The sequence below is a fragment of the Carassius auratus genome, chromosome 22, assembly GCF_003368295.1.
Source record: "Carassius auratus strain Wakin chromosome 22, ASM336829v1, whole genome shotgun sequence".
Classification (NCBI taxonomy): Eukaryota; Metazoa; Chordata; class Actinopteri; order Cypriniformes; family Cyprinidae; genus Carassius; species Carassius auratus.
Window position 1 is genome coordinate 20,779,962 of NC_039264.1, and position 12,205 is coordinate 20,792,166.

At 34.1% G+C, this 12,205-nt stretch overlaps 1 long non-coding RNA gene across 1 annotated transcript; it reads right to left on the minus strand.

Annotated features, from left to right (window-relative positions):
- Window positions 1-458: 458 nt before the first annotated feature.
- Window positions 459-2,312, minus strand: LOC113039982 (uncharacterized). Its single transcript, XR_003275116.1, has 2 exons — window positions 1,837-2,312; window positions 459-1,744 (listed from the first exon to the last, which is right to left on the minus strand). It is a non-coding gene; the product is annotated as an uncharacterized LOC113039982 (long non-coding RNA).
- Window positions 2,313-12,205: the final 9,893 nt, after the last annotated feature.

Consider the following 12,205-nt stretch of genomic DNA (forward strand, 5'->3'; position numbering starts at 1 on the left):
AAGTCCATGAGTTTATTTACTCATTATTTGATTCAATGCTGCTCTTTTCAACAGAATGAGATTGAACATATCAATAAAACTTTTATTTTATTATGTATTATGTAGAAATATCAGGAATCATATTTCAAATGCCAATACTTCCCCACCCCAGAGACTCTTAATTTATTTACACTACTAAACCAAATGAAACAAATTTTTAATTCGTCGTTTAGGGTAGCACTTGAGTACTTTAATAATTATATATATATATATATATATATATATATATATATATATATATATATATATATATATATCATTAAATTGACTAACCAAAACAATATTGTTCCTTGTTCAATTATCATGAGACACTGATTTTATTTTATACAACATATTTATTGTGAAATTGTGTTACTGTTGTTTGATCCAGTTCATTTTAAATGGATAATTATTAGAACAAAACAAAGACTTTTAGAACTACTGTCATATGTCTTATTTTTCCATAAAATATAACAAAACACTTGTGAATATCTTGTCAAAACATTTAATTCTTCATATTCACTTTATTCTTCCCTTTCATAACACATTCTACAATAGCTTACAAAAATAATTATTGTAAAATTATATTAATCTGTAGAATTCAACAGAAAATTGTTTACCCATAGAAATCTGTTGAGTTTAAGATGATTAATGGCTTTTGTATAAATGTCCACAGTATAAAATGAATATTGTATTTATATAATTTAAACAAACAAGAAAGGCTTAAGAATACAAAATACATTTATTCTGGCAAACAAAACATGAAGAAAGGACAATTGTGGTAAAGTTTTAAGGCAAAAAACGTAACAACTGACAGCATGTTCCCGTTTGAGTGTTTCACAATCTCATTGTTACACAATAAGAACAAGCAGTGGACAGTGATTTGTGTCCACAAGAATATCACAGCACAAAACAGTGTAATGCTTGTTTCAAACTGTAAGGGGAGCACAGCATCAGATGTGTTTCATTGAAACTGCAACATAAAATGTGATTTTGCAAGACATGCCGCTAACTCTTCTGATGAGAACATTAGTTACAATGGGTGCCAGAAAACATGCACTGCTAGGTGCAAGAGGCTTTAACAGTATTATGCACCAGAAAGAAGCAATGAAAGCGGGACAAATTTGACTAAAAGTACCAATAAAGGTGTGATAAAGTTAGAAAATAAGAAAGTGAGGCTAATAAAACTTTTACTACTGTTCTTTCTATATGGGAGCCTGAGTTCTTTTTCTCTTCTGAAATATGAAATAGGACAAACAGAAAACAGGTGATAGAGTAAAAACACAGATCAGTAATATCTTCCACCAGTCTAATATTTGTGTTTCTGGTCCATGGTTTTCTTGATGTTCTGTTGATTCTGTGGGGGGTGGGGGTGGGGTGGGACCACTTTTGATGATCAGTTGTACAGTCACTCGTTCATTTGAGCGTGTGATGAGGCATATGAACTCTCCTGCATCAGCGTGAGTGAGATCGATGAGTTTGATGGAGAAGTTTCCTCTCTTATACTCGTCAGGGAAAGTTTGCACTCTATTCTTATACCGTGGGTCCTGTGACTCTAAAGATTCTGTACCTTTAATTAAATCATAAATATGCTCATTGTCTTGGTCTCTCCAAAACACATCAGTGTCTTGAAGTTTAAGATCATGGTGAGTTGAAGAACACGGCAGGAGAACAGAACCACCGATGAAACCCTCTACTGTGACCTCTACTGTGAGCTGCAGAGAGACTGAAAAAACACATACTTTAACTGTAAACACAATCTGACATCCATACAAGTGGCATTAATTTACCTTTTTTAAACTTAGTTCAGATGCTCACCTTTGTTTATCAGCACCGCAAACACAATGATGAAACAGAATCTGCAGAAACAACAACAAAAAAGGTTATTTTAGCTTTATTAATCTTAGTAATTTAGTACAGCTAAATAGTACAGCTTGAGATTGGCAACAGGCTTGTTTGAAATGCGCAGAACTGATAACCAGTGATCATGCAGGTGAAAAAAGTTATCTAACTAGCTGTGATGTCAGTAGAATCGCAAAAACAACGTATGCAAAGTTTGTTGACCAGTTGCACAAACTAAAAGTATGATGAGAAGCAGAGCTGGGTAGATTACTTATGAATTGTAATCAGTCACTGATTACAGATTACATGAAAAATGTGTAGTCAGTAATATAATCTCTTAGATTACACATTTTTGGTAACATACACTGATTACTTTTGGATTACATTTAGATTACATTTGTGCTAACTCTTATTTTATGTTACATATATTGAATTAGCCTAATATTGTACTTTTTGACTGATACAAATATTTATAAATAAAAAAAATTATATATATATATATATATATATATATATATATATATATATATATATATATATATATATATATATATATATATTAGTGGTGGGCCGTTATCACCGTTAAGTGCTGCTTTAACGCGAGACTCTTGTCAACTTGTCAGTTGACGGGCCACTGCTGCGCATCGTCACGAAAGCTTATCTATCTCACGTGTTGTTAAGTCGTACCGCTTGTCGATTTAAACATTAAAGCATCCAAAAACTAGACGTGGAAAAGATGAACAGAGTAGCGCGTGCCGTTAGGTGCGCAGGAGAGAGAGAGCCGCGTATCACGGACAGCGACACTGAACCGAGCTCTCTTCTGCGAAGTTCACCTCGAAGTTCATCCTGCACCCGAACGAACAAATGCAATCGCAGTTTGAACAAACAAAAAGATGTGAAAGAGCCCAATTCAACACCACGATGTTCTGGTGTTCAGGGCTCGAGCAGAGAAAGATGTCTCTAAACACTTGAACATCGAATTTGATTATTTTTGCTCTTGTGCCGACAAATACATAAAAAATATGTCAAAATATCCACCTTGGAAATTATGCTCGAAAAAACAGTCAGTTATTTCTTAAGTTAAAGTAAACAGTTGAGGAAAAAAATGGGATGTGTATTATATTGGATGCGTTCATCCTCTCTTAAAGTGACCGTGCCTAATTTAGCTACTGGCTGCTAATGTTAATCCATGAAACTGAAAATGAAAATCCATCACTGCTCTTGACTGAATTTCTTTGTAGTTTTAACAGTCAAACCAAAAATTATTCAGAAACCAGAAATAATTTTTGATATATATAGCAAAACTGTAATAATGTGAGAAATGTTGAAGGTGTCTGAATAAATGTAGGTTTGATTGTATATTTCATTTTTACATTGAAGACTATCCAGTGCTATTATTTGGTTTCTGTACCTTGACACCTAGAAACTTGAAAAAAATACTTAAACATTGGTGTGAAACAGGAGTAATGTTGTTTGCACCTTGTGCAATGTGAAATTAGTTTACAGCTTTTTCAAGCACTTTGTGATACATTTTGGAAACAGGAGATGAGCCCCTTTTCTAATGTACCACCTAGCTTGATAAACCCCTTCTCAAAGACTTACTGTTTGTCAATTTTATTTGGGTAACACATATTCTGAATGCCTTCGGCAGAATTCGAATTAGCCATTTTAATCTAGATTAATCTGGATTAATTTCAAGATCACAGTGAGATTAACCTAGATTAAAAAAAAATTAATCTATGCCCATCTCTAATATATATATATATATATATATATATATATATATATATATATATATGATTCACCAACGACAGCCACAATAGGTTATTTTTCAAGTGCAATGTATTGACAGTTAATACTTACAAAATACTAACACTAATGTACCTTGCTGTTAGTGTTTGCTAGTAACAAAATTTGAATAAAACAAAATCACATCTTATGAATTTAAAGTGTATTTACTTAGAATTAAGAAAATTTACAAAACAGCTACATTACAAAACACAATATTGAAAAACATGAAATCCACAGCAATATAACTGCTAGGTTAAATATTTAATAAAAAAAAAAAAACACTAGAAGTGTATATGAACTCCAAATGATGAGGGCTGACACACTCTTTTGGCGAAGCTGTGGCCTAGTGGTTAGAGAGTTTGACTCCTAATACTAGGGTTGTGGGTTCGAGTCTCAGGGCAGCAATACCATGACTGAGGTGCCCTTGAGTAAGGCACCAAACCCCCAACTGCTCCCCGGGCGCCGCAGCATAAATGATGCCCACTGCTCCGGGTGTGTGTTCACAGTGTGTGTGTGTGTTCACTGTGTGTGTGTCCACTTTGGATCGGCTAAATGCAGAACACAAATTCTGAGTATGGGTCAGCATACTTGGCTGTATGTCACTTCACTTATTTTAGGTATATTTTATTATTAAAGTTATGTTTGAATGTTCGACGGTTCCCGCTGCCTCCTTCCCGAGACTACGAACGTTTGTTACACACTGGACTAAATTACTAAATTCAGTACACAGATTACACACCATATTATTAAATCAGACAGACAAGCAGAATAGCCCAGAATATGAACATAACCCAGTAAATTGCACTTTAAGCGTAGGCTGTCCCTCATAGAAAGAAAACGCTTAATTCATCCTAATATCATTAAGGATGAAATGATATTCATTTAGAAGTCATTTTGGAGTTCATTTTGGTCCATATATATGTACAAAAGACAGTTTCTTTGTCATTCTCTGACATAGGGATGTTCTGTGGAGACAGAGGTTTCAAAGCCCTTCCCCCTTAGGAATTTCAGTCTGGTTCTGCTGGGTGGGGGAAGTCAATGGAACTTGTGCAGTACTCTCATGGGTTTTCATGTGATGTCCAGTGTTGCATTTCAATTACGAACAATGCATTTGACACTAAATTTCTCTTCTTCGAATTGAAATTGTAAATAATTGTTCTAGTGGTGTTAATGTTGAAAGCTGTTGTGTTAACAAGTTGGCTGCTCATCTTGCTTGGGACTTGTGGCACAGAATGTTTTATGACTTCCTGAGGAATTCGGCTCGTGTTCCAACACAGCTTTGATAGACTCTTTAATTTGTCTGGTTCGACTCATTTCTGTTACAGCATAGACTAGTTCAGGTAAATCATTACGAAAATCACTAACCATGACAAAATCTATAAAGTATTTTGCATATTATTAATAGTATTAAAACAACAATGAACTAAGCATAATGTAATTCTACGCTAAAACATACATTTTTGAAAATCGTTTATGTTTCAGTGACAACATACTAATATTTTCAGAGTTGCTTTAACGCAAAACAGGAAACTCATGAATATTCATGTGTGCTCCGCCCAATGTCACCGAAAATCTCAGAAACCGAATATTTCACAACACCGGTGCTCGCGTCGCGGTTTCGGCGATTCAACGCAGAACATTTTAACACTCCTGTGTGCTTTGTCTGTGTTTTTGTCTCTTAAAACTCCCCATTCGTGATTATATTGTTCTCACAAAACGAGTCTTTCACACCTCCGCCAGGTATGACACATTTATCTGCATCATTCTTTTCTCATTATTCATTTGCTTTTTAATTCCACCTTTATTAGCCTTTGTTGTGGTAATTTCAGGCTTTACAATCCACTAAACTGCTATCTCACTTAGTCTCAGTATGCATTTAGCCCTTATTTATCAAAAGTCACTATAAAAATACAACAAAACATTTTCTTACGACATTACGTGAATTATTGTGACAGAAATGCATTATGAAGAAATGCACCTGTTATTAGTAGCATTAGAGCTAACGTTAGCATCAAGCTACACCAGAAAATTTATGAAATTATTAGTACACTTTACTCAAAACTCACTTCATATGTTGGTTCTGTTTGGAAATTAAATTTGAAAGGCAAATGCATGGATAACCCAGACGATATCCATTTGGTTTACTGTTCCCCTTTTCTGTCCCTTTCGGTTCCTGCAGCTCATTGTGTACGTGGAGGATCCTCATTCCTTTCCCACTCATATGCAGTGACGATAAACTGAAGTTATGAAAATGTTTTGCGACACAGTGACAGCAAGATCATATAAAATATCATTGAGAGAAAGGTTTCACTTGTGGATCGGGATTCAGAATACAATTTTATTTTATTTATTTTCAGAGGAGTTACAAAAGGAATCTTCCCTCTCATACTCATGTAAGTCCATGAGTTTATTTACTCATTATTTGATTCAATGCTGCTCTTTTCAACAGAATGAGATTGAACATATCAATAAAACTTTTATTTTATTATGTATTATGTAGAAATATCAGGAATCATATTTCAAATGCCAATACTTCCCCACCCCAGAGACTCATATATATATATATCATTAAATTGACTAACCAAAACAATATTGTTCCTTGTTCAATTATCATGAGACACTGATTTTATTTTATACAACATATTTATTGTGAAATTGTGTTACTGTTGTTTGATCCAGTTCATTTTAAATGGATAATTATTAGAACAAAACAAAGACTTTTAGAACTACTGTCATATGTCTTATTTTTCCATAAAATATAACAAAACACTTGTGAATATCTTGTCAAAACATTTAATTCTTCATATTCACTTTATTCTTCCCTTTCATAACACATTCTACAATAGCTTACAAAAATAATTATTGTAAAATTATATTAATCTGTAGAATTCAACAGAAAATTGTTTACCCATAGAAATCTGTTGAGTTTAAGATGATTAATGGCTTTTGTATAAATGTCCACAGTATAAAATGAATATTGTATTTATATAATTTAAACAAACAAGAAAGGCTTAAGAATACAAAATACATTTATTCTGGCAAACAAAACATGAAGAAAGGACAATTGTGGTAAAGTTTTAAGGCAAAAAACGTAACAACTGACAGCATGTTCCCGTTTGAGTGTTTCACAATCTCATTGTTACACAATAAGAACAAGCAGCGGACAGTGATTTGTGTCCACAAGAATATCACAGCACAAAACAGTGTAATGCTTGTTTCAAACTGTAAGGGGAGCACAGCATCAGATGTGTTTCATTGAAACTGCAACATAAAATGTGATTTTGCAAGACATGCCACTAACACTTCTGATGAGAACATCAGAAACAATGGGTGCCAGAAAACATGCACTGCTAGGTGCAAGAGGCTTTAACAGTATTATGCACCAGAAAGAAGCAATGAAAGCGGGACAAATTTGACTAAAAGTAACATTAAAGTGAAGCTAATAAAACTTTTACTACTGTTCTTTCTATATGGGAGCCTGAGTTCTTTTTCTCTTCTGAAATATGAAATAGGACAAACCGAAAACAGGTAATAGAGTAAAAACACAGATCAGTAATATCTTCCACCAGTCTAATATTTGTGTTTTTGGTCCATGGTTTTCTTGATGTTCTGTTGATTCTGTGGGGGGTGGGGGTGGGGTGGGACCACTTTTGATGATCAGTTGTACAGTCACTCGTTCATTTGAGCGTGTGATGAGGCATATGAACTCTCCTGCATCAGCGTGAGTGAGATCGATGAGTTTGATGGAGAAGTTTCCTCTCTTATACTCGTCAGGGAAAGTTTGCACTCTATTCTTATACCGTGGGTCCTGTGACTCTAAAGATTCTGTACCTTTAATTAAATCATAAATATGCTCATTGTCTTGGTCTCTCCAAAACACATCAGTGTCTTGAAGTTTAAGATCACGTTGAGCTGTAGAACACGGCAGGAGAACAGAACCACCGATGAAACCCTCTACTGTGACCTCTACTGTGAGCTGCAGAGAGACTGAAAAAACACATACTTTAACTGTAAACACAATCTGACATCCATACAAGTGGCATTAATTTACCTTTTTTAAACTTAGTTCATATGCTCACCTTTGTTTATCAGCACCGCAAACACAATGATGAAACAGAATCTGCAGAAACAACAACAAAAAAGGTTATTTTAGCTTTATTAATCTTAGTAATTTAGTACAGCTAAATAGTACAGCTTGAGATTGGCAACAGGCTTGTTTGAAATGCGCAGAACTGATAACCAGTGATCATGCAGGTGAAAAAAGTTATCTAACTAGCTGTGATGTCAGTAGAATCGCAAAAACAACGTATGCAAAGTTTGTTGACCAGTTGCACAAACTAAAAGTATGATGAGAAGCAGAGCTGGGTAGATTACTTATGAATTGTAATCAGTCACTGATTACAGATTACATGAAAAATGTGTAGTCAGTAATATAATCTCTTAGATTACACATTTTTGGTAACATACACTGATTACTTTTGGATTACATTTAGATTACATTTGTGCTAACTCTTATTTTATGTTACATATATTGAATTAGCCTAATATTGTACTTTTTGACTGATACAAATATTTATAAATAAAAAAATTATATATATATATATATATATATATATATATATATATTAGTGGTGGGCCGTTATCACCGTTAAGTGCTGCTTTAACGCGAGACTCTTGTCAACTTGTCAGTTGACGGGCCACTGCTGCGCATCGTCACGAAAGCTTATCTATCTCACGTGTTGTTAAGTCGTACCGCTTGTCGATTTAAACATTAAAGCATCCAAAAACTAGACGTGGAAAAGATGAACAGAGTAGCGCGTGCCGTTAGGTGCGCAGGAGAGAGAGAGCCGCGTATCACGGACAGCGACACTGAACCGAGCTCTCTTCTGCGAAGTTCACCTCGAAGTTCATCCTGCACCCGAACGAACAAATGCAATCGCAGTTTGAACAAACAAAAAGATGTGAAAGAGCCCAATTCAACACCACGATGTTCTGGTGTTCAGGGCTCGAGCAGAGAAAGATGTCTCTAAACACTTGAACATCGAATTTGATTATTTTTGCTCTTGTGCCGACAAATACATAAAAAATATGTCAAAATATCCACCTTGGAAATTATGCTCGAAAAAACAGTCAGTTATTTCTTAAGTTAAAGTAAACAGTTGAGGAAAAAAATGGGATGTGTATTATATTGGATGCGTTCATCCTCTCTTAAAGTGACCGTGCCTAATTTAGCTACTGGCTGCTAATGTTAATCCATGAAACTGAAAATGAAAATCCATCACTGCTCTTGACTGAATTTCTTTGTAGTTTTAACAGTCAAACCAAAAATTATTCAGAAACCAGAAATAATTTTTGATATATATAGCAAAACTGTAATAATGTGAGAAATGTTGAAGGTGTCTGAATAAATGTAGGTTTGATTGTATATTTCATTTTTACATTGAAGACTATCCAGTGCTATTATTTGGTTTCTGTACCTTGACACCTAGAAACTTGAAAAAAATACTTAAACATTGGTGTGAAACAGGAGTAATGTTGTTTGCACCTTGTGCAATGTGAAATTAGTTTACAGCTTTTTCAAGCACTTTGTGATACATTTTGGAAACAGGAGATGAGCCCCTTTTCTAATGTACCACCTAGCTTGATAAACCCCTTCTCAAAGACTTACTGTTTGTCAATTTTATTTGGGTAACACATATTCTGAATGCCTTCGGTAGAATTCGAATTAGCCATTTTAATCTAGATTAATCTGGATTAATTTCAAGATCACAGTGAGATTAACCTAGATTAAAAAAAATTAATCTATGCCCATCTCTAATATATATATATATATATATGATTCACCAACGACAGCCACAATAGGTTATTTTTCAAGTGCAATGTATTGACAGTTAATACTTACAAAATACTAACACTAATGTACCTTGCTGTTAGTGTTTGCTAGTAACAAAATTTGAATAAAACAAAATCACATCTTATGAATTTAAAGTGTATTTACTTAGAATTAAGAAAATTTACAAAACAGCTACATTACAAAACACAATATTGAAAAACATGAAATCCACAGCAATATAACTGCTAGGTTAAATATTTAATAAAAAAAAAACACTAGAAGTGTATATGAACTCCAAATGATGAGGGCTGACACACTCTTTTGGCGAAGCTGTGGCCTAGTGGTTAGAGAGTTTGACTCCTAATACTAGGGTTGTGGGTTCGAGTCTCAGGGCAGCAATACCATGACTGAGGTGCCCTTGAGTAAGGCACCAAACCCCCAACTGCTCCCCGGGCGCCGCAGCATAAATGATGCCCACTGCTCCGGGTGTGTGTTCACAGTGTGTGTGTGTGTTCACAGTGTGTGTGTGTGTTCACTGTGTGTGTGTGTGTGTCCACTTTGGATCGGCTAAATGCAGAACACAAATTCTGAGTATGGGTCAGCATACTTGGCTGTATGTCACTTCACTTATTTTAGGTATATTTTATTATTAAACTTATGTTTGAATGTTCGACGGTTCCCGCTGCCTCCTTCCCGAGACTACAAACGTTTGTTACACACTGGACTAAATTACTAAATTCAGTACACAGATTACACACCATATTATTAAATCAGACAGACAAGCAGAATAGCCCAGAATATGAACATAACCCAGTAAATTGCACTTTAAGCGTAGGCTGTCCCTCATAGAAAGAAAACGCTTAATTAATGGACTAAGACAGTAGCATAAAAATGACGAATTCAGGATACCGTTTATTAAAAAATTACACATGAAAGGAAGTAAGTCCAGAAGAACAGACGCATTTTCTTCCCAAACCTAATGTAATGCGAAACTGAAAGTATGGGCTCACGTAGCCTACCGCTATTATTCATCACATATCTAAATGTTTTCATATTCGCAATGTATTTGAAGCTAAACCGTTATTGATTCAAATAACTGGGCTTTGTACGTTCCAATATCAACAGGAAGAAAAATCATAATGAACAAAAATGTGCCGCACTGGAGTAGGTCGAGGCTCACGATACGGCACAGACATGATACTGATTAATTTAAATTGACTGTGTAACATTATATCTGTATTGGTGATTATTTATTTTAATAATAAACAGGCAGCTCTTGCAATGAATATGTGCGCATCATCAAATCCCTGAGACAAAATACTCTGTCACTTTTATTCGATTTTGAATTCAGTTTGAAGATTCAATAATATAAAAGATTATTAGAAATGTTATAAAGTGAACACCGTTACGCTCTCATTTCACTCTGGAACCGAGAATGCAATTTTCCCTGAATATCCAAATATTGCAAAGGTGACATTGGTTTTATATAGGCCTTTAATATAGGCCCCCAACAGTTTAACAAAAAGGCAATATTAAGTGTACATTAGGGATGCACGATTAATCGCATGCGATTGTCATGTGTCTTTCGTCAGAAAAGCTGGTTCTGTGATTAGCTGTGATGTCTGTGATGTAGTTCGCTGAAAAGCTACGCAATATTGCTATCATAATCGCAGCCAGAGCTGGGTAGATTACTTATGAATTGTAATCAGTTACTGATTACAGATTACATGGAAAAATTTGTAGTCAGTAATATAATCTCTTAGATTACACATTTTTGGTAACGTAATCTGATTACTTTTGGATTACATTTAGATTACATTTGTGCTAACCCTCATTTGAAATCACATATATTCAGTTAGCTTAATCTTGTACTTTTTTGAAAATATATTTAAAAAATATATACATTTATTCACCAAAAAGAGCCACAATAGCTTATTTTTCAAGTGCAATGTATGGACAGTTAATACTTAAAAATACTAAAACTAATGTATCCCTGGCTGTTAGTGTTTGCTAGTAACACTGAAAAAAAAACATCTTATGATTTTATAGCATATTTACTTATAATAAAGTACATTTAGGAAACCAATATTGAAAAACATGAAATTCACAGCAATATCACTACTAGGTAGAATATTTAATAAAAAATAAATTTAAAAAACCTAGAGGTGAATATGACTATCAATGAAAAACAGCAAACAATAGCTACATCGCAAACATGAATTTTGAAAAAGACTAAACTCACACAGCGATGACATTTCTATCCATTTCAAACCATTTTAAGTGCATAGTAACAATGAGAAAAAGACAAACAATAACAACATTACAAAAATGAATATTAAAGAGGATGAAACTCACAACAATACCATTGCTAATACCGGGCTCAACATTAAGCTTTGACATTAGCTTGTCCTTTGGAGAAGTCAGAGTAAAAGAATTATCACTAGTCCGAGTAAAAAAAGTTACTTGTCCGGGGGAATTTTTTTTTTTCTTTTTTTTGGCACAAATGTAATTTATTCTGAAGCAGTCTCATCAGTGCTCTATCAGGTATTACTTTAATCAATATATTTTTGATAATTTCCTTAAATTGATTGCTGTTACACTTTTTAACTTTATAAAGGAAAATATTTTCCTAAACTGATTAAATGTAGATGTCTACATTTATGTTGAATTCTTATGTGTGATCAATACATTAAATTAGAATAATAAGACATTATGGTTGAC